General features: G+C 36.7%; 1 long non-coding RNA gene across 7 annotated transcripts in view; it reads right to left on the reverse strand.

The window, feature by feature from the left end:
• LOC113991543 overlaps nt 1-19,838 on the reverse strand; it is a 79,348-nt gene that overhangs the window by 58,649 nt on the left and 861 nt on the right. For 2 of the 7 annotated variants that reach the window (XR_005565519.1, XR_005565514.1), the window contains exons 1-4: nt 19,062-19,512; nt 17,893-18,980; nt 11,631-11,749; nt 7,982-8,263 (exon numbers count right to left, since the gene is read on the reverse strand). This is a non-coding gene — a long non-coding RNA (uncharacterized LOC113991543). Of the gene's footprint in view, nt 1-5,246; nt 5,406-7,981; nt 8,264-11,630; nt 11,750-17,892; nt 18,981-19,061; nt 19,513-19,603; nt 19,624-19,697; nt 19,829-19,838 lie in introns of those variants that run through there. The other 5 variants (XR_005565516.1, XR_005565515.1, XR_005565518.1 and 2 more) reach the window with 5 other exon arrangements.

Consider the following 19,838-nt stretch of genomic DNA (forward strand, 5'->3'; position numbering starts at 1 on the left):
GTGGAAGGAGGCATATTGACAATTTGAAAGAAACAAAATCATTGGTTCCTGTAAGTAGGGCTTATTACAAGTAAATGAAAAAGTATATGCTTTTAAAGTAACACTGCAAAAAGAGACGAAATATCATGGCAGGTATTACAGAATGATTTGTCTCAAAAAAGGATGCTTAGTAGTACAGGACTTAATGACAGCTCCCTGCCATGCTTAGTTGTATCCAATAACTAAACAAATCATTGCAACAAGGCCAAGTGTGACAAGTAAGTGACCATTTCATTACAGGAATTTCCTTCATTTTTTGTTACAACATTTGGATAATGTTTACAATTCTGCATTTTTACACAGCTGCCGCAAAAACTAGGAAAAAGCCTTTTTTTCCTGTTATTCTATTACCAGATACTGAACACCTCTTGGTGAAGAGAGAACTTACTTTAAGCTCAAGGTATTTTATCACTTTTGATAGATGCATTTCCAGTTTTTAATTCTGGCATCAAAAGGCTCTCCAAAAGGAGCACTGGCTGGGTAATCAGAATTACCTTTATTATAAGAGCTAAAGAACCAGAGTAAACTATCTTTTTGTTTGTTTGTTTGTTTGTTTGTTTGTTTTTTTGTTACACAAGTAACAAACCAAAACTAATCAAGTTGTCTTTCCACCAACCACTGCACACCTCAAGAAATGACTCGTGGACATTAGCTTATCTTAGTTTAAACCTTTTAGCTTTAAAACAAAAAAAATAAACAAAGCAAAGAGTACATTATTTAGTGTAAAGAGTTTACACACACACAAATTTAACATTTAAAGGTTGCTAAGCACATACTTTCAACATGTACTTTGGTTTTACTAAGACCAGCTCATGCTCCCACTTATCACATGACACACTCTGCTACCACTGCAAAATGAGATGTGCCAGCACTATCAAAAATGTGATCATTTCCTCAATCTGTGGGAGGGTGGAATCAAAACACTACAAACAAAGCTGCAGACAAAATTAGAGTGAAAAAGCAATGTGGTGCACCTAAAACACCAAATAAGACAAAGTTAGTGAATGAACACATTTTTGAGTTTTTTACATAAGTCATTACCACTTGTCTGAGTACCCTTTCACACACAGGCACAGGTACCGTCACCTTCTACTGGATATTTTTGTATTTACCCTGTTAGTGTTCCATACATCTTGCAGCACAGTCTATGTGGTAGTTAAATACAGAAAGAGCTGTAAATAGGGGACAGAAAGCAATTCCCTTAAACAAAAAAGTCTTCATAGAGCCAAGGTCCCAACACGAATATATGTAAATGTAAATGCTTGACTTTGGTAGGAGTGCCTAACTTAAAGTGTGGGGGTTTGTTGTTGTTTTTTCAAAGCCAACATATGTACAGAATTTGTCTGACAGAGGGATTGTTTACAGTTACCAACTATATGAACGAAGTCAACATTCACATGGTGTCTCACTAGCATGTGTTTGCAAGTGCCACTATAGAGGCACAAGAGCAGACCTCACATTTGAAAGGCTTCTCGCCTACCAGGAAAAGGAAAGCAAAGGATGCTGTATCTTCCAGGGGAACACAAAGTGTGTGTGGGAAATTCAGAAAGGTATCACCAGATTAGCATTTATAGCACATCCTCCAAGCCACAGTTCATCTTTTATATGATCCTGTTGCTAATGAAGCATGATCTTACATAATGGTCTGGGCAGTAAAAGGTTGTAGTCTGTTTTACCAGTAGCAGACCTACCTCATCTAAATTTGGCTTCAACCATAAGTCTGATCAAGAAAGACTGGCCAGAACCATTTCAAAATTTAGTTTTGATCTTTTTTTCTGAATTAAAGTTCAGAGGGACAACTTTCGGTGTACTCTATGTCACCAATTGAAAACAAACAAATCCCCCACAAAGGGGAAATGTAGCAGAATAGGAAATTTTCAAGAAGTGATAGGAAATTACATTAAGGTAAAGGCATTTTAACTTAATGAAGAAAACACATGAAGAATTTTCTCTAATGATAGCAAGGACAATATTTAGGTCACAATGAAAAAGGAAAACAATGACTTTCAACAAGAAAAACATTGAGATGTATATTCTTAAAGAACTAGCTTCCCCTTTCATTTACATTCCCACTGATAAATTTTAATTTACAATATTTAACTTCGTATTTGTACAAAAATTCTGAAAAATCAGTCTTACAGTGGAAAACCTGAAATGAACCTAACCACAGACTAAAAAAATGAAATGGAATCACAGAAAGGTCAGGGTTGAATGGAGGTCATTCAGTCCAACCTCCAAATAGGCAAACTTATTTTCATTTTTATAGCCAAAAGTAAAATAAATACCAATGAAAAAATTTGAGTCAAAAAAAACAAATAGTGAGAAATGAACAAATTTTAAGAATCCTTGGTGTTAAGTCCTAACTCCAACCCTGGTATAGTAACAATTCTCCTCAAGACATTTCACACCAACATTATTACAAGTAAGTCTACTGTGCCAGTTTTATTACTGTTATCTTTCAAGAATTACTGCAGGGGATATCACATTGCAAGACTACTGCATAGCCAGCATTCTTTATGCTTACCCCCAGTTGTCAACAGGGAAGTAAACAGGAAAGGGCTGATGACATTTTCAGGAGCAATTGTCAATGGCTTGGTTATCTAGACAATAAATTATATTTTCATAGGTAATAAGCAGCTTCCTAAAACTAATTACATGTGTTTGCTGTGGGTCACATAAGTGGTCATCAGCATAACAAGGAATAGGAGACAGTTCTAGATTTGCAATTGTTCTTCTAGTCAGTAACTTAGTGTCTTCATTTTTTGCATAAGTTTAATTTATTTTGTACGGGTTTGGTCACTTGTCTACTTATGTACCTAAACACCATTAACAGTGCCTAGCCACACTGCCTAGCCAGGCTCCCAGCATAAGTCAGCTGGCGCTTTTTTGTCCATCACTCTCCTTCTTCTGTACCTTTAGAAGCCCTGTCAGTCGCCTTCCACATAAGCTAAGAATATTTAATAGAGCAAATGTCTGTCTTTGAAGACACAGCACACTTGCCACCACAGAGATTGAGAGCCATCTGTCCCAGTAGCATGAGACGTCTATCAGCCCCCTTCACACCTATGTTTCCTGCCAGACATCTGCCTACTCTCCTCTGTCACCATGTGTGATGCCATGTCTCCAACGCTATGGGATGCAGCACCACCCACAATGCTCAAGTGTTGGGAGTGCCGCACTCCTGCCAAACGACTGTAAGAGTATTCCATTTCTTCAACTGGACAGGAAGTTAATTCTGCCAATGTGGACAAAGGTGGATATTCCCTATTCACTATGCTGCCAGGTCCTATAGGACAAGTTCTCCACAAGCTATTTTATTTAAATATTACCACAAGCATCGAATTGGCCCCACTGTCCTGTCCACCCACCCACTGCACATAACAAGTAGCAGTTTTCACAACGCCATTAACACAACATAGCACGTTTCCATCCTATTCATTCAGCTAAACTTATTTTCTAATCCTATAAAATGCTCAGTTCAGAAGAAAGGAGGAAGGCTTTACTTTTTAAATACCAACAAGATGGCGTAGATCCAACAGTTCCAAGCAGACAGTGCTACAAAGTACTTTCTTCACAGTAATTCGGAATTTCTAATGCGAGTGCCTTTTCTGGTAGAACGGTAGACTTAATATAACCATGGCAATACAAAGTCTATGTAAACAAATCACTTGACTGAGGCAGAAAGAACCCCAGAGCATAAGACACAGAGAGGCAGGGCCTTTGACAGAGATTCAACATTAAATTTCAAAACAAAAAAACTGAAGCAGGAAGCTTTCCAGAAAATGAAAGGGAATGTAGTCAAGGTGGTAAAACAACTCTGTTATACTGAAAATCTTGAAATATGCCATTATGTGCAAGACGATTTTAAAAGTTTTGAGAAGACATTCCTATTTCTTCCCCAGCCATGGAGTACCAAAACAGAAAAAGACTTATGAACTGGTTAAAGTCCACATCCCTCTGAACTAGCAGAGACATCCTTTTCAGTTAACAAGTCAGCAACATAAGCTATCCTTTTCTTTGCAATATCTATATCTTTAGATAGGTGTCTTCTGAACACAAACCCTAAACCAGGATCAAATATATCCTTAAAGATCAATATGCCTAACTGCCATTAAAAAAAATCAAGAAAAAACATTTCTGTTAAAAATTTGCCTATTTTGTTAAATCAGGATCACAGTGTTTGGTTTTTGCATATTCAACATAAGAGGGAAAATTACCAGTAGGGGAAAAATACCCCTTTTCTCTATAAATTTTTTTTATGTCACAAAAGAATCACTCCTACAGAGCATTCAATATTCAACTGTACAGTACTTTTTTTTTTATCTCCCTAAGCAGTTTACCTAAGTGGTAACATAAAGAAGACATATATGTAATCCACCTGTATGCATTTGCATCTGCTGTATCAGAGAGACCTTGTTTCCTACACACAGTGCTGGCAATGAAAGGCTTTGAAGTCAGCATGCATTCCCATGTGTTTCTGCAGAGCTAACTGTAAGAATGCTTCCTGTCAAAAAGGAAATGAACCTTGTCACAGCTGGAAAATCATCATCTATTCTCCCTGTATAAGTGGTCTGAAGGGATTACATTTCTCAGTTACTGTGTTAATTTAGGCTTTTAATGCCTTTTATCATGAGTATTTAAGGCTATTAGTTAGGAAAGATTGATATCACTATGGAGAAGAGCACTAAGATTCCTATCAAACCTATATACAACGAAATACTTCAGTCACTAGTTTATTAATTTTCAATCATTTACTTATATTCCCAAAATGATAGTTTGCTGTGTCAAATTAATTTACTAGCAGCCAATACTGCATAACGCAACATGATCATATCAGATTGTGGTATTTTTATGTTTGAATGGTCCACCTAAGTTTTCTAGAAATTATTTGTCCCTGCTGTGTAATCTGCTACTCTTTCAAGCCTGCAAGTGGAATTTATTTAAAAGAAGGGGGGGAAAGCATACGAAAATTATGTATGTGCTTATACACAAAGAGGATTCCTAGGAATTAAAATTGTAAAACATTTGAAAAGACCGATGCAGATCACAGATGCGGTGTTCCAAATTCCTTGATTTTCCAGATTCTTCCCCATACCATGCTTAGAATACCTCAAAACCATATAGATCTAAGCACTTAGTTCTAAGTTCCTCAAATTTCAGCAACAGAGGAAGCAGTGGCTATTCACAAATTCAAACACAAGTCTTTAATGCTGTAAAGTCACATCTTTAACACACAGTAATTTCAAAGGGAGAAAGACAAGCACAGAAGTTTAAAATCTTTGCCTTGTGGAAGTCAAGTATAGCAGGTTTGAAAAGGTGCACCTCTATCCATATTATTGACAAGCGCTCAGCAAAAGGACACATACCTGTAAATAATTAATTACTGAGTAAATACTATTTCCAAATACATGCATTACATTCGCATGTTGGATGTAATGAACAGGATTACTCATTCTTTAAACACTTTATAATGAAAACACAGCTATTTTCACAACATTTATGAAGGCAATTAAAGCCCAGCTGTTTTGAAAACAAAGCATTTTAAAAAACAAGGAAATTAGTTTATATTATACTCAAGAATTCTACTGGTAAAAGTATTTCTGCTAATTCTAAAGTAACAGTGAATCATACAGTTGATATTTTATGCAACAGTGTTCAAACAAGAAAGATGCAAAAGGGGATTTAATCTTCAGTTGTTTGTGTGGATTAACACTTTCTTGCACAACAAAAATGAAGCTTACATTGCTCAAAGAATAAAAGCCCTTAACTTGCATGAGAGAACTTAACTACTCAGGGGAGTTGTTGAAGTGTTTGATGAAGAGAAGGTGCTAAAACAGTGACCTCAGTAGAACCAAGGGCCAATATGGAAAAATCTGGGATTTAAACAGCAGGCTTCAAGGTGAAAGCCAACTCTGAAAGTCAAGCTGTGCCATTCTGTGTAACTATTTGCAATAATTTCCCCCGCTTCCCTGAACATTTGTCATCTTTAAAGTAGAAAAACCATCACAAAAAACCTCCCAAAAAGTCAAAGATCTAGAGTTTTAATTCCTACAGGATAGGCAGAACCTTTTTAGAGCTACGAAGCAGAGCCCAAAAATGCAGAGGCTATTTTCTGTAATACTCTTGTGAATCCAAGTGTAGTTCAAAGGGGTAACATACCAATTCATGGACTTGGAAAATATTTTTTGTTTTCATTTCTACTCATTTAAATGAGAATTATAACTGTATATTCAATGCATTTAAAGTCATTTCATAATGACTTCATAGAACAACCTTTCTGAAATGCTTTGTAGAAAAGTAATGCTTTTTGGAATTTCTAGCTATTTCAATTACTCTTTAAAAAGAAAGTGTAAGCATAACTGCCTATTTCCAGTCCATTTAATAGCTTTAAATGAAAATTTCAGAATTCTGATAAAGTTACCATAGGCAGCACTTGCAGTGCAAAATCCCCAGAAATAGTTGTTCTCTTTTTTTGAAGGAGAAAAGGAGGGTTGGTTAAGTCTTCTAAAGTTAAGGGACAAAATTCCAAAGGAACCTGGAATATGGATGATTCAGCCTTTCATTCCTGACATATAGATAAGGTGTATCTATCTATACAGTGGGACATTCTAACCCATTTAGACCAAAGGGTCTTGAATTCCCTTGATCAAGTTTTAGACTCCATAAAGGTCCCACAAGCATTATGACACTTAGGATTTTAATGAAAACCATTAAGGCAAGACTATCAATAAATCGGTCCTGTTAGGAATCAGCTTCATTCTTCCCAGTTAGCTTTTGGACGCTGATTATAGGAGCTGACATTCATAGATACCACTATGATCTGCCCTTCTTTTATAGGAACTATTGGATAGAACTCAGCAACTGAAAAGAACAGACTGCCCTCTCTCTGTGGCTTCTTGCTAACTACTTGATCTCTAACTTAAACAGAACCACAGCCAAACATTTTCAAGAAATTCACAGTGATAGGTAATAGTCAGCATTTTCCCATACAGACACAAAAAACCCCCACTATACTCCCAATCAGTAATGTGGTATGCCTCCATAAAGTTTTAGATGACAAAACTGTACTTTGTGGCTGAAATAAGGCAATAAAATTTGGTTATATTGTTTAGCATCACTAGAATTCCCTGTGAATTCAGAACTTTAACTCCCATGCTCTGTCAGCAGTACACACAAGCCACCCTTGTACATGAATGCATTAATTATACATGAATTAAAAGCATCATTAGCTTTAGTGTATCCTCAGATTTATTTTCTGATGAGAGAAAAACGTCTGTGAGAACATTATTCTGAATTGTAATATTACATTAACTTGCAACATAGAAAATAAATATTTGAAACACATTAAGTAAGACTTAGGTGACATTAATTAATATTGTCATGGGGTTTGGTTTTTTGGTTATTTTATCCTTTAAAATATACCCAGAACTAATTGCCACAGTCATAAAAATCTTAAACCTTCATGCAGAACTGTGCTTTTTATAAACTTGACATAGATTTTGCTAAATAAATTTTACTGCTTAATACCAAAAAGAATGAAGACTTCCAATTCGTACATTCCAGCTATCCTTGTAGCCAAATAGGTAGAAATCATCGTTTTAAACTCTCACATCGGTATGTAGCTCACACTGAGGATCTCAGGCAAAAAAGAACACTAGAAAAGCGTTTGAAAAGTAAAAATCCCCTCGGACGTTGTTCATTTGCTGCCCCCTCCTGGCGAAAAACAAAAAAAGCGCAACAAGACAGCAAGGAAAAACACCTGGGTTTCCAAGTCCCGTTAGGAACACTTCACTGGTGACCTTGTGACGGCAGACCTTTCTCAGTTTAAAAGAATTTCTTAAAGTTTTACAGCACCAATAGACTCTCAAATATGCTTCCCAAGTGACTGTGTTAGGCATAACGAGAGACAACGCTGGGACAAAGAGAAAATGAGGCTACTTACTTTGGCATACTGGAGCTCTGTGTGGTAGCACAGCCCGGGTGCTTGGAGTCGCAGTCAGGTCAGCATGGTAATGTTGTCTTCGAGGCCATTCTGCCACCAGCTGTTCATTCTGTGCTGCAGGACACACAGCCGGCTGGAGCTGCGTGCAATTGAGCTCCACACAACTGGAGACAGATCCTGCTCTGCCGCGGGGTCAGAGCCTTCAGCAGAAAGAATTCAGAGACAGCCACGGGCAGGTACTACGGCTAATTGCTGGTTTCAGGAGTTTGCACTTCAGGGGGGCTGTAAGAAAGAAACAGTGTTGACATGAAGTTTGTTTTGCTGTACAAAACTAAGTCAAGCAAAGCTCAAGTCAGGACTAGGTATGAAAAGTTCAAGTTCTTAATCTTTGCAGTAATTACAAGCAGCATTGCAGGGAGAGGTCCGGAGACCCAGTCCAAAATGTGCCCTTTGCTTTCGAAACAGAAAGGAAGTGCGTTCATCAGATGACGTGTTTAACATGTAACCTCGGAAAAAATTTGGATTGTCATACTCCACTGGTTCAAAAATAACTGTGGCAATGATACAATAATGTAATGTGCTTAACCTTATACTTCTCCAACTTAAAACAGAGGCAAGTTTTGTTAACTGACTGCTTCATTTAAAAAAAACAAACAAAAAACCAAAAAAAAAAAACAAACAAAAGATGGATGCCTAAGTGAAAGGTACATCAGCAGCACTCTGGTCTACTCACTATCTACTAACAAAGCTGCTAGCTTACTTCAAGTAATTAGGCCTTTGACTAACCAAATCCAAATTCCACTTTCGCCTCTTTTTTTAATTGTACCAATTTCAGCAAGCTCCTAAAACATGTGTTTATTTCTTTCCATGCAAGCAATACCAACATCAAACCAGGAAATCCAGACTCAGTATAGATAAATACTTCAGCCCTAGAAAACAGTGGGATAAAGAAGCTATTTGGGGAAAAAAGTTTGACAACTTGAATTAATTTATAATACACAACTGTAGAAGTGACTTCTCTAGTTAAACTACTGTGAAAACGTTTTCTAATAATGTATGGCCATTAACAACAGCAAAGAAAAGAACATGCCCAAAACCAAATTCACATACTTAGAAGAAACCTAGAGAAATAGATGCACACAAACTTCTCTATCTAAAGATTAGGAAAGTTATCAGAATATTTTGTAATGTCAACTCATGGACAGGTGGCTACCAGAGATTACTATTTCTTCATCAAAAAGAAAGATCTCTTCAGAATAATAGGGAAGCATCAAATGCCTTCTCAACTTCTCCTTGGAAGAAAGGATGCACTTGAGGTCAGGCAAAGTGTTGGTGTTAACTCTTAAAACTGCAGATAAGTAGAATTTTACACTAACTAATAAAATTGGTGTTCAATAAACATGCCTCTTAAAAATGCAGCCTTGACTACAGAGGAAGCTGTTTTTTCACCTAGTTAACTTGTAGAATTCCAAGAAGTCTCACAGCACCTCTCTTGGCTCTTCCAAGAGCTTATCTCAGTGACTCCACTTTGTTGTTTCTTGTAACAAAATGTAAAAGAAAACCTTTAGCAGCACCTTTTGATCAGCGCCTGGTTAATTTTTTCAAAAGCCTGGTACTATATCATAAACCAAGTAGAAGGCAGCTATTTGAACAGGGTACCTTATTTTGTTCAGGCTATCCAGGAGCAACTTTCTTATAAAAATAAGTGTAACTAAGCAAACAAATAAATGGGCCAGACTATCAAAAGTTCTGCAATGAAGGAACAAAATAGCAAGTTTTGCTGTAATAGAGGTGGTACCTATTGTTGGTATTGCATTTAAATTAACTTGAATCCTTCTTTCTAGTTGCTTTTGTGTTGGAGCACACAGAATTATCTTCAGGCTTCTTTCTTCTGCCCCTCTCTTTTATTTGTGGGTTTGGTTTTTTATGATGGATTTGTTTGTGATGTCCATTCATTTGATGTCTAGTTTTGAATACTTGGTCCCAAAATGAAGATAAAACTGATGTAGAAGTTCTGTGATTTTCCATACTCCTTCAAACTCCTTTCCCAAGCTCCTTCAATGCTTCTCTGGATTGCCAATTAACAAATAAATTACATAAACTAATTAAAAAGAAACACAAAATAAACTATCAACCAATATTTTATAATACCATCAGTGATGGAAAGACTTAAAAATCTCAGATATTATACTTTCAGGTGAAAGACAAAGTTGTAGAGAAAATAAACCTTGCTCCTCATTTTGTATTATGTTTGTGAAACACACATAAAATAGAGCTTCTCAAAAAAAGCCATTTTTGGGGGTTGTCTTTTGTTCATTTTCTTGTGTTGTTTGTCTGTTTTTTACCCCTTAGGACAAAGTTAGATCCAAGTTAAATAGAAGTGATTTTGAGGAAAGAACTGCTCTATTTTACTTTTGCATATATTGCAAATACAGTGAATAGGCAAGTGACTTAGAGAAATGTTTAACTGCCATTCACACACACCCAGGAAGCACAGATTGTCATTATTGGATGTACAATTGCATTAAAAAATTGCTAAAATTCTGCTTGGCTCAACAAAAGATAAAACCAAAATTAGGTAAACACAAATTATAATCACAAAAATGACAGCATTTGGAAAGTCACTACTGTGTTTGACACACTTGCCACAACAATAAATATCCCTTTCCTTTCAAAAGTGACAATGCAGGAAGGAAAAGCGTGATTTTCAAGTATCTCATTTGACCTGAATCCATTTGGTTTACCAGATTACTATGTATTTATCATCCAAAAGCTTTATCCAACAACACACATTTTAAGTAGTTGTCTTTTCTAAGTTTCCTCAGTAAAACTTCTAATGATCACTATATGTGTAGATAAAGAACAAACAACCATTTTACATAATACAGCTACTATATTGCAAGGAATTGACTTATGTCATGAATATCCAAATATTGTTAAAATAGCACATAATTCTAATTACACTGTTAAGACTAATACAAACATCAATGAAATGTCAGCTATTTCCAACCTAAAATATAAGCTTAAGAAACACAGTGCTGTATATATACTTCATAAAACTAGGGGGAAAAAAATCTATTACATGATTGAGAAGATAGCCAGTGTTTGCTTCAGAGTAAGGGAAATACTTTAATCCACAGCATTATTTGGCACAGAATCACTTAATTTGACATAGTTTGTATATTACTGCTTCTGTATTAGCAACAAAGTAGCAAAGTACCCAAAATTCTCTTTTCCCTCCCCCCTAGTTTATAAACAACATATAAAATCTGATGTTAATTGCTATATAAATAAATCAATCTCAAAACAGTTGTACCAACTCTGAAGATGATTTGTAAAAACTGGAACCTGGTAATGTGAGACATTTCAGCACACTGCTATTTACAGAAAGAAAAAAATAAAGACTTCTTTTCCTCACCCAGTTTCATCAAGCCTTATGTATTAAATTGCCAATTCTTTTTAATCTGATGACACAGCAAGCATCAGATTACAAGAACTGCTGGATTATGGAGTCTCTAGTGACTGAGAGAAAAGGAAGAATAAATTGCCAATTTTGTGACCATTTACAGATTAAAAAATTATTCAAAATCTTATGGGTTCTTTTCATACGCTGTATACAAGACAGCACTATGAACAAACAAACACTTACCTGACCCTTTAATCCAGTTTCTCCAGCATGGTTCAGTGGTCAAGGCACCACCAACACATGTAAGGATATTGTGATGGAGCTGAAGCCAGTGACCCGAAAGGGTCTACATGTAACAGGACCTAAGGAAGAAATAGGTGAACTTTTATATAGCCATGTTCTGTATGGTACATACATGGTGTATAGCAATGTACAGCCTAGTAACTCAGAATACACAGCAGCTGCTAAAGAAGATGCCATTTTTTGTAATTTATTTTAGTATGTTAAGATAGACTCATAACATATCTCCCACAACACAAAATACAATCTATATTAAAAAAGCTCAAATAAAATTTCAATCCACTGAGATTGCTAAACCAAGAAATAAAAATTAGGAATTGCCAAAATTAAAGTTGCCTTGGTAACCTTAATTTCATTGTTTTTTGTGTATCTTCTCTGTTCTCTAGAGAATAAAAATGAAGCAGTACCCATTCTACACACTGAATTTCAAAAGGATCACTGGAAGCAGAAATTTATATACAGTCAAGTCAGGCAATTGAAGATTTTTCAAGTGTACCCACCCACACAGATGAGTACTTGGCTTTTTAACCTGTGTCAAGAGTTTTCTTAACTTTTTTTGTGGTTTTGTTTTCTTTTAAATGTTTAACGGGTTTTAGGCTTTATTTTTTTAAATCAAAATACCTAAGAAGTTAAAACATAAATTCCAGATTTCACAAAAGGGGATCATATGTATAGGCCAGAAACCCCTGTTGCTTGAACTGATTGTCATTTGAATAATGGCAGCAATAGTACACAGAATTGATTGTGTAGCCTATAATTTTAGTGCTGGTTCACATGTCTGAGACTAAATCCTTTCTGTCCACTTCAGACCAAACTGCTGCACAAGTTATTCTCATCTTCTGAGACTTCCCATTATTTTACTCATTGCCCACTTTGTCTTGTCCCAGTAGCAATTTTCCTAACATGCCAAATTCTGCTTAAGTTCATCTCCTCATTTCAGCCTTTTCCTCTAGTAACTTCTCACAGGTTTTCTAGCTCCACCAGTCTTCAGTATTCAATTTTTTTTATATGCTGTCTACAAAAGAATTAAAAATCTTTGCAAGCCAGGTATCAAAGAAAACTGGCAAGTTTTCTCAGATCCTGTCCCCACCTTCCTAAAACAGTCTGTCACACCCAGCTTCCTGCAGTAAGGTATCATTTTTGTTCACTGCATTTTTCAGAGATTGTGAAGACACCAAGTCTCAACAGATTTTTGCATCAGGAATGCGGCCTTTTGTCTATTCTAATAGATAACACCATGCTTATATATTTCCTGCAAGCCATGGACTATTAGGGCTTTTTAAATAAAAGGTAACCACAGTCCTATGGTTTCCACTTGAAAACATTACGAACAGAAGGTTTTCTCCATATGTATTCTAGAAAATTGGCTGAAACATTTTGGTTGATTTGTTCTTAAAGGAAAAGTTTTAGTTGTAGGCAAAGAACATGGTGAGAAATTTCAGTCAAAACAGTTTAAACAAACAAACAAAAAAGCAAGACAGAAGAACCAGTGAAAACAGTATCTTTTAAACAAATAACAACACTGGTAACATAGCAGATCATCTAGAGTTAAAAAAAATGCAGTGTGGTTTCATAACTCTAAACACAAAGTGTGCAGTTATAATACAGAAGTGAGAGATGTAGGTACATCATAAATTCATTACTGATTTCAGTGAAATGAGCCACCTTTAACATAATATTGGGGAGGGTATGTATATATCAGCATGAAGAAGAACTGCTGCTAGAGATGTACAGCCTTTACCACTATTAAAGAAACTTAGAAAATCAAACATTGATGGTGTAAGAATGCACAGTTCCCGCCTGCTCCATTTTTGTTCACCCTCCAAGAGACAAAGCTAGATAGAGTTCTTTGAAAGTTGCTTTAGGACTTAAGAAGTATTGAAGCTAGGCATAAGAACTGCTCATTTGATGAAGCTGAAGTTAATATATATTGATTGATAGGCTGCTATACATTTCCCAGTAGGATTCACCTTGCTTCACTTAATGAGATAAGACAGCAGTCCAAAATCAGAGACATGGGGACAAGTCTCTTCACATAGCTCTGTTCTACCACAAGTCTAGGTCTTTGTAGGTCAAGATGTGAGGAACTGAAACTGATAACAGCATGAACTGCAACATGCACTTTTGACACTGTTAAATGTCCAAAAAGGAATCAGAAAGAGACTGAACTCTTGGGTCAAAACAGATCTAAATCGAATATTGAACCTGGTCATCATTAAGAGTATTACAATTATGATGTTATTCCAGTTACATTGACACAAAGCTAAATCCAGAAAAGCTTCAGACATGAAGCATTCTTCAGCTTCGACATGTTAAGCAGTACAGTATCCCCACCCCCAGTCTGATAATACAACAAACAATAGAAGTGTGATGTAATACAGTCTTCCTTGTATGAAGAAAGGATACCTGCCTCTTGCAGATGGAAATAAAGCTGTCACTGAGTAAGATGAAGCAAGACTAGTAAGGAAGATAAACTTATCACTACTAACTTAACAAGGAAGAATTTCCTTTTAAACTAACAGACAGCTAGCTATGCAACCAAGCAATTATCAATTGCCAAAATAAGCCCATCAGAAACTCAAATCAACATAAAAACTATCAAAAATCCAAGCATCTCATCATGTCCTGCATCCAGATTCCCTGTATTGAGTGTTGTTGCCTTCTTTTTTCCTCTACCTACTTAGCTGCTCAGTTGCTAGCTCAGTGCAGCTGCCACAGCCCACTTTGTTTAGTGCCTTCAAGCAAACTGTAAGAACTGTAAGAAGTTCCTAGTCCTTCCCCCGCCATTCAAAACACAGTTTCTAATCTACCTTAATGAGTTTCAAAGCCTTCTTCCACCAATTAAAACAAATTTACTTGTACGTACACTTGCATTAAGCAAATATTTAGCAGTGGGGAGAAAAAGGGAAAATAACTGGAAAAATCATCTCTGGCATCTTGCATTCAGTACATCGATACAGTTTGAAAATGTAACCGTGGTTCCACAGATGTTTGCAGACCTTAATCCACTCCTTGGCTGTATTAAAGGCCACGGTTTGTTACAACAGGTTAAAATCAGAGTAAATACATTAATTTAAAATAGAAAAAATACATTTATCCATGTTAAACAACTATTAACATAAATATTCAAACTGAACTCCTATGTAGTTTAAAAGTATTTCGTGCTTATTAAGTAACATGACGCCAACTTTGGCTGAGATGCACAGTATTTCAGAATAAAGAACAATTATTGATTAAGAAGACATAATTTGACCATGGGGCCTTTAACAGCAAATCCAAGGTTAGCTCAGCTCTATGAATGCTTAAGGCACTCCCAATGTCAAAACAGAACAAAAACCCAAACCAAAACACAATAACAAGGAGCTCTCAAAGATTTCAAACCACAATTTAAAGTGAGTTATCAAAATATATCCTTACAGTGGAGTTATTTGGATGTAAAATATAAAGCATATTAAAAATATTGAAGGAACAGATACTTAGGAAACATCAAAATACCCAAGCTTCAAAGGATTACTTTTAGTGGCATACACAATGTACTTTACATGTCCATTTTCTTCTAAGTACATTTGCTAACAGTCTAAATTTGGTCTGGAGAAACTACTGGTTGGAGGTTGCCAGTTTTGCAGAAAGGATTTCAGTTTAGTGGGAAATGGAAGCGAGATCACTAATTGTTTCCTGTAAAGGTTTTAATATAAAAATCACTCAACTTTTGTAGCAACTTCTGAACTCTTTTTTTTTTTTTAAGATTTGAGATTCAAAGGCCCAAAGTTATGACAGGCAGCGTGAATAACCTTTCCGGTCTTTTGCCTCTATCCCTGATGCAGATAGAAGACTGTCACCATACAGCCTACACAACTATCAACAACTGTTTTAATTTAGAAAAGTGAAAAACAAATAATATCACATAATCTCATACAAGAATCTCCCAGAATGACAAATAGATAACTTTGTCCCAAGTGAGAAATTAGGAAGAAACTTCAGTATTTTAGCAATTTGTACATTTTTTCCCAGTAACCACTTAGGCTTTCACGTAGGTCAAAAGCTACAACAAGTATATTGTATCAAATACCTAGCAATTAGCAGCTGAAACGTGACACTAAGTTAAACACAAGCTTACCCAAGTGCAAAGCTACTCTTAAAACTTGTTTCCAAAACTATCCCCATAGCAAGCAGGAAGGCTCTTACACCCATTGTGTTAGCTCTGCAAGCACAACAAATCAGCAAAGGACAGTTCCTTATCACGTTACACATTCTTCCTTTAATGGAAGCTTCCTTTAACGGAATGAAATACCTGAAAAAAGTTTGAAAGTTTCTTAGTTTCTTTAATGTTTCTTCTCCACTTCAAAAATTTATAGAAATTAGCATGCATTAAAGATATATTTAGAAAGGCTTCCTTTGCTCACATTTATTATAAAAATGTAAACAATAATCAGAACAAATATAAAATATTTACAATTCTATACTACTACAGACTATTTAAAAAATATTATTTAACCTATTAAATTTTTCACCAAAAAGCTAAAATTAAGTAAACTTTCTGCATGTTAACATAACAGTGAATGGTAAGTTATAATTTTCAAAATTCATTGCCCCCAGACATAATGGAAATTGTCAAAAGAGTATCTTGAAAAATCTAGTCCCAGGTTTTCTCACTTTAGTTGTAAGGGAGACAGATTTTTGATCCCCACGTCTCCCATCCAAAAGGAATGAAATTACTCGTTCAAGAGGTAATTTATAATTTGTTAATAAAAACCAGATATCCTTTCACTTACAAAAGCATAGTTCGTATAAACACTCATGAATCTTTTCGCTGTTGTAGTCAACTTTATTTTGAATTACTGTGAATTGCAGCTGTCTTTCCACGTGGTTTCCTTCCCAATCCCTTAGAGAAGAAGTTATGCTGGCCTGCAGCCTTGTTGTTGGCTTGCAGTCACACACAGTCAAGTGGAGATGCTGTAAGTCTTTGTGAAGCAAATAAAATACTTGTTTTGCTTTTAGTTCTAAAAATTACTGTTTTTTCAATCAATTTTTCACCAGAAAGTCTGCTGTAACCTTCCATAAGAATTCTGTCTCTGGCCCTTTCAAACAGTAAAAAGCCTCATAACAACCCAATGTATGCTAAAGACAATGAAGACATCAAAATTAGACTGTGTAACATATAACCAATCTAAACCCTTCAAAACCTTTACTGTGACACAGATGCAATGCTTGGCCTGGCTACAATTACTGGAAGCCCTGTCATTGCACATTCCCCAATGTTCCTAACACTGTCAGTTTTCTTACCTGACCACTGCCACAAACTCCAGAGCACACCCATGAGCCATCACCTTACTTCACAATTCCCTGTTTTTTCACTAGGCCCTACTGAGCAATCAGAACCAAATCAGTAGTTCAAAGCATAAAGCAGGAATTTTGTTCATATTAACAGAAGCAGGCATGGAAACCTTGCTAAAATCAATTATTCACTGCAATCAGCCACAACACCGAAAGGTTAACCAGAACAATGCCCAGACTACCTTTGTACACAATCTTTCAAGATTTTACCTACTGACTAAATGCATAACTTTATTGAGGGCAAAACACTTGGAATTAGTAACAGAAACATTATTTAACTAATGAGAGAAAAAATATAAAAAAGTATAATAAGTAAATAAGCAACATCAGTAGTTAATGCAAAGGTGAACAGCACGAGAATACTGGAATAATGTCCTTTTGTGATTTAGGAGACACAGATTATGTTACTCAGTCAAGGTCTTCCATTTATAAATGGAGACAATATTTAGCTATTAGCAGTGTCACAAAACTTGAAAAAGCTAAAAAAAGCATTAACCTTGATAGAAGTACCTTTACAGTAATGTTAGAGCCATTAAAAAGCTAATAATATTGAAATAATTGGAATATGATGGTCAACTACTCCTAGAAACATTCAGAATCCAAAATATAAAATGAGATAGGATTTTTCAGAATGAAGGAATGTCATCTAAATGTGAACATTTACAACACATTTTTAGAATTTTTCAATTGTTACATTTTCTTTGCTTAAACTAGCATGAAGATATTTTACAGTAGCTTCTGATGGTAACATTTACAGCTCACACTGAAACTCTGTAATAAATTTTGTATTGACCAAATAAAGTTATTTGCACAGATAAGTTTATAGTTGAGGAGGCAACTCTATGAGAATGAAAAACAAAATTTGACTTACTGGTAAAATCACTGTGTGGACATCTAACCATATCCCGATAATGATAAGCAAGCTACATGAAGATTTCTTATCTGCTCAGTTTCAGAAGGCGACAGATATACCACGCACTGGGAGGAGGTTTCCTCTAATGGTTGTTTTTATTCACTCTCCAGGCATCTTGTGACATAAAAGCACTTTCGCAGATGAGGCACTGGTAGGTTTCTTTTATCCGCTTGTGTGATTCTTCAATGATTTTCCATTAAGATCCATGGGACAATAAATACATTTAAAACCACGATCCACATCATGACCCTTTCAACGGATTTGCTCAGCATCTTTTGGCTCTAGTGCTCTATTGCACATGTTGCAAAAGTGCTGCCTTCTCTCAGAACCCAGCTTTAAGGCACAAGCATCTTCCACAGAACGAGCTGACCCTTCACATCAAGCTTGCAGCTATTTTTGTTGTAATGTTTACACTTCCATTCAGCTTTAGCAGGTTTTACCTCCCCAGCAAAGGTCTGAGTTCTAACACTGTAAAATGATAGAGATGCTAAGAGTCACAGACTGGGCTTCTCCATCCTTTCTCTTGGAATACAGGAGAGAAGTCAGCACTGCAGGGTTCCTCAAGCTGCAAATGAGCTGCTGCTTCTCCAAACAAGGTGTTCACAGGAGTGAGAGGCATGAGGATTATGCTCAGGCTCATGTTACAATAGTGAGGACTCATATTTTGAGGCATCTGATACACAGGCAACAGGACAGTTATTTTTTGCAAGAGTTTATTTGCTTTCATTATTTTCATCTCCCATGCCATATGACTCATTTTCACTTTCGTCCATTTTAGGATACCCCGAAATTTGACCTGCCATATCTGTCTCACACATTTGAGCCAGGTGCATCCTGATCTTACTTTTGATCCTCCTTATTAATTGGCAGAGCTTGCACCTGTATATCTCCACCTGAAATATTTCCACCAGACCAGGCAATCTGGGCTTCAAAAAAACACAGCGGCATGTTGTGATGTCCTTGAGGTGATGTGCAGGTGCATTGACAGAAACCATTGGTATTTGTAGTTAAATTCATTAATTTTCTGTAGTTGCTAGTAGACAAATCTACAAAAGACAATAAGCAAAAGAGTTAAAATTCACTTATCCAAACTCTAAGAAGTCTCTAAGGCACTCTAAACGTCCTACCAAAAAGCTAACGTGCAGTGAAATCCAAATTCAGATTCCAGTCCTCAGGATGTTCACAGATTTTAAGACTATCTGAAAGAAGTGAGAATTCTTCATGAGAACAACAATGCCATAAATGACTCCTCAAGTCACCTGTTGAAATTAAAAATTAATACAGGTTAATAATGTTACAGCATTTCTGTGCTAAGTTTACAGCAGCTCCTGTTAAGAGACCACGGCAATTAGTAATTTTAAATCTAATACTGATCTTAAAAGCCAAGCACGCTGGTGAGAAATCTGCACCCCTCCAACCCAACAGCCATCATCACAAGCACATCCCAAACACAGCCCAACATCCCGCCGCCAAAGCCCACCGGCCTTTTCCCAGCAGCCTGAGAAGGCAAATAAGGCGGAACAACGCCTTACAACAAGACCATGAAATCACAGAATGGTTTGAGCTGGAGAGGACCTTGAAGATCACCCAGTTCCAACCTCTGTGCCATGGGCAGGGACACTAGAACAGGTTGCTCCAAGCTCCAGCCAAGCCAGACTTCAACACTCACGGGGATGGGGCATCCACAGCTTCTCTGAAGAACCTATTCCAGCGCCCCCCGCCCCCGCTCCCCACCCCTGGATATCCCAGCCAACGCCACTCACTCCCAGCCAACGCCACTCACTCCCAGCCAACGCCACTCACTCCCAGCCGCCTCCATTCCCGCCGCCTCCCCCCTGGCGCCCCTGGGGGAGGAGGCGGAGCCTCCGCCGCGCTCGCGGCCCCGCGCGCGGGATTCACTTCCG

The sequence above is a fragment of the Pipra filicauda genome, unplaced genomic scaffold (assembly GCF_003945595.2).
Source record: "Pipra filicauda isolate LSUMZ 115617 unplaced genomic scaffold, ASM394559v2 scaffold48_size3843733_pilon, whole genome shotgun sequence".
NCBI lineage: Eukaryota > Metazoa > Chordata > Aves > Passeriformes > Pipridae > Pipra > Pipra filicauda.